The sequence below is a fragment of the Quercus robur genome, chromosome 11 (genome assembly GCF_932294415.1).
Source record: "Quercus robur chromosome 11, dhQueRobu3.1, whole genome shotgun sequence".
NCBI lineage: Eukaryota > Viridiplantae > Streptophyta > Magnoliopsida > Fagales > Fagaceae > Quercus > Quercus robur.
Window position 1 is genome coordinate 43,466,049 of NC_065544.1, and position 4,359 is coordinate 43,470,407.

Genomic DNA, 4,359 nt, shown 5'->3' on the forward strand with positions numbered 1-4,359 from the left:
CTCTATTGCCTCGTTCTCCCCTTCCTCTACCTCTACCCCTTCCTCTAGAGTTTGAGAAATGAGTAGAGATAGAAGCCTTTAAAGCTTGCTCCTCTGAAGTTGAACTTCGGTTCATCTTCTGTTCATGGACCAGCAAGGAGCTCTGCAGTTCATCAAGGGAAAATGCATCTGTCTTTCGATTCTTCAATGGAACACACGACATAATCAAACTTTGGTGTCAGAGAACGCAATATCTTTTCAACAATGGTGACATCTTCCATCTTCTCACCATGAAAACGCATTTTGTTGCTAATCTCCATAGTCCTGGCACAGTAGCTGGTGACAGATTCTCCATCCTTCATTTGTAGAGTCTCAAAATCTCTTCTCAAGGCTTGAAGCTGTGCGCGCTTCACTCTAGCAGAGCCTTCATATTTTTTCTTCATGGAATCCCAAATATCTTTGGAAGTTTCTTTGCTAAGAATTGTTTCCAAGATGGGATGATCAATTGCCTGGAAAAGGTAATTTTTTGCCTTTAAATCTTTAAGCTTTCTCCCTTTCAACTCTGTTTTCTGAGCATCTGATAAGGTTGTATTTGGTGCTGATGCTTGAATTCCAGATTCAACAATCGGCCAATACTCTTTGGACCGAAGAAAATTCTCCATTAGCATACTCCAATGGTCATAGTGACCATCAAAATGTGGGATTGCCGCCTGCACAAAGTTTGAATCTGTAGCCATCAATACTATTTGAGGACTCTTTCTCTCGTGCTTTTCTCACTGGCTCTGATACCACTGATACAGAGTTAAGAAAAATAGAAAGCAAAAGGGACGTGCCAACACAGGACTCTGATACAAAGAAAAAACAAAAGGCAGAAAGGGACTTGTTGAATGATAAAAGCTGAATATATTATTGATAAACAAAAGAGCCTATAAATAGGCTTAACATCACAACACTTTATCTAGCATTAACCACAACTACTATAAAATAGGAAAGCACTATCCACAACTCCTACAAACTAGGATAGCAACGTGAGACACTTCACAGCCATGAAATGTAACGCCCCAAAATCATAGGCAATAAAAGTCTATTTAATCTGAATAATCCATAAAAATATTAAATAAAAGAAACTAGCAACCTTGAAACTGATTACAAAAGTCAGAGCTCTAATTCACCAAATACAAAACATCCTCAAAATAATTCTCCAATACAAAGTTTAATGCCATAAAATAATAATAAAATCCTCAGTTCCACAAAAATAATTTGTAACTTCTGTCTCCCAAGAATATCTACTCCAATAATCCACCTAATGTATCTGTAATGGGAAATAAAGGGGGGTGAGATAACTCAATAAGTGGAATTCACTAACATTGGGGTATGGGAACAAACCTTTCAAATAAATAATTCTTTCAACAGATTCACAACTTATAATTCACCAATATTTTGTCATCAACTATTTCATGTAAAAGAAAATAATATCTTTATATTGTGAGCCATCATAATATATATATTAATACCATCACATAAACAATTTCCTAGGCTTTTCTCGTGGTCAACGTTTACGCCCCGTTGACAGGGTTGCGCTGTCCCCTTTTTGGGACTGGAACCTCCTTTCATCCCATTTCTTAAGGATGGCTCCTTTGGAACCTAAAGGTACACTCCCTTGCTAAGGAGCTTCCTTTTGGATCCTCAATAGTATGCTCCCTTGCTAAGGAGCTATCAAATGTGCACTATCCCTTTTTGGGACTGTCCCTTGCTAATGACTAAATATCATACTGAGCTTCTAATCACGACTTGCCATAGGTTTTCAAAATATATTCAATATGCTCACAAAATAATCCATTCATACTTCTCAAAATATAAAGACATATTCACACATACAAGTTTAAATAAAATTAGGTTGTCCCACAAGTTTTTCATAAAACGAATAGCCAATGTGCACATCAAACATTTGTAAAATATTCATTTATATATAGAATATCAACATATTCTTTCATAAAAAATAGTTTAATAATTAACACTGTTTTGGGAAAACCCCCAAAATTAGTAAACACCACTTACCTCTTAGTTGCAAAAATAAAGGAAATCAACCTCCCTTGAATCACAACAATTCAGTAGAATTAGAACCTAGCAATACCAAAAAATAAGTTCATCAATACACAATTTCCCACTTCAAAATTTATTTTCACACTTAAATGGTTTTATCCTAAACAATATTAATATATCCAAAATCCTCCATTTATTCACTTAACTATCAAATTTACTATTGGAAGTCACGTATTGTCTTAATTTGCTACTTAGCATTCCCTCTTGATGCCACTGGATGTCCATTGACTCTAACCATTATATATATAAATATATATATATATATATATATAAACCTATCTGATCAACCCAGCATATAAAGCTATTAATCAAAGGTGGAAGCCATATATTAAAGTTATGTCAAATCTATTTCAAAGCCTATAGAGGACCATACGGCTATATAAATAAAAAGTTCCTATTTTAATATTGTATTCATCAACCCAAAGACCCAAATCCTCTTGATGCCATAAAGCAAAGGACACGGCTGGACACTAATTGGGCAAAGACAATGGCAATGAAAAGAGATAAACCATTATATATGTAAACCACAAGCAACCCTTTTTCCTTTCACATGGTGACAAAACAGTTGAAAAAGTCCAAGCCTATTAGACACAATTCAAAGCTCTGGACATGCAGCCATAATTGACCATTCTCATCTAATATAATACAATTATAGGAACCCTTTTTCTCTAATATATTGAAAGGTTAGACTTTATGAAGTCATGCCTTTTGTCCTATTAGCTACTAAAGCCATTTCATGCACAATTCTTCCTTGAAAACGCGGGATGATTTCCTAGTCATAATCAGGTTTTATATTTTTTTATTATTATTTTTTTTTATTCTTTTACCTATCAACATGATGACAACGTTGAATTTCAAGTCCACACCTACCACTGTGCTCTGTGCAGCACAAAGACTCATATACGCAGAAATCCTCCCTCCTAGCTATGTGATATATCAATAGTCCTTAAGCTAGATAGACACATGCTAGGTATCACATAATTAAAAGAACCCAAATAAAGAGGAGAGCTGACCTGATTCTCCTACACAGCCGTAGAGAAGACAAGAAACAGCTTACTTGTATGTTGCGGCTGAAATCAAAAGGGACTTCTTATGTATATACACATGTAATTTAAGAGGAAAAATGCTAGGGTTTTCAAGGCCCATATATATACTTATGCCACATCACTTGGGCTTCATATCCCATAGTATTTATATTATTTTTAATATCTTAAGCCCAAATCAATTTTATCCATTTAATTATAGGCCTCCTCTATAATTTATGTATAATAATTTAATTGATATCAAAATTATGGAGTGTTACATGAAATCTGGCTGTGATCAAATAACCAAATATCCTATAGACTCGGTCAAACTACCAAATATCCAAAGATACTTCCAATTAAATATTATAAAATAAAACATTAAATCTTAACAAATCTATCAGCATTGTATATCAATGTAATCAAGAGTTAAAATTCAACAACTAATCCCAATTGCCAACTATACCAAGCGCTACTAACTGCCTGAGTACTCTCAAGATGGGAGTAATAAGTTTCTCTGGTGCAACAGGAACACGCTTCCTAGAGCTCAGTAGAAGTCATGTCCCTTCTTTTGGAAGGAGTTGTGTGTTCGTGTCCCTTCTTTTGGAAGGAGTTGTGTGTTTCCTTGGAATAACAAGTTATTCCAAGGCTAGTGGGTTTTGTTTTTCCTGGGGTTTAGGAAACAGATATCAATTAGAGCTTCGCCTTTTGTTCCTTCAAGAAAAGCAGTGCTTTCCGTTCAAAGTTTTTACGAGACGAAGTTGGGAGTATCTTCGAAGTCAGGTGTTCATGAAGTTGGGAGTATCTTCAAAGTCATGTGTTCATGAAGATGGGAGTAGGATTGAATCGGTGAAGGTGAACCACAAAGCTCAAGTAACGGCGCACGGTCTAGCGGCGGTGCTCAACACTGTGAATCCAAGGGACGCTATGAGTGAGCATTTAATGGATGAAGCCGTTAATTTGGATGCTCTAGAAGTAACGCATACAGTAGGGAAACGTACAAAGGGTGTAATCACTGTCTCATTATCAACCCCACAATTTTTGGGTAATCATAATATCGAGAATCAAGGGGCAGTTTTTTCAGCCAAAGAATTTGATGCCAGAATAAATGAGATTGATTCAGAGATGGGAAAATTTGATCACATTAACTGCATGACCCAACCAAGCAATATTTCCCAAGATATCTTATGTGAGGCACGTGAGAAGCATGTGTTAGCCAAACCACAATCCCAACGGCAAGTGCTTAATATGGTCA

The 4,359-nt window shown here is 35.8% G+C and overlaps 1 long non-coding RNA gene across 1 annotated transcript; it reads right to left on the minus strand.

Annotated features, from left to right (window-relative positions):
• Positions 1-1,046: 1,046 nt before the first annotated feature.
• LOC126707231 (uncharacterized) lies at positions 1,047-3,189 on the minus strand. Its single transcript, XR_007648870.1, has 3 exons — positions 3,096-3,189; positions 2,038-2,103; positions 1,047-1,291 (listed from the first exon to the last, which is right to left on the minus strand). It is a non-coding gene; the product is annotated as an uncharacterized LOC126707231 (long non-coding RNA).
• Between the last annotated feature and the right edge of the window lie 1,170 nt (positions 3,190-4,359).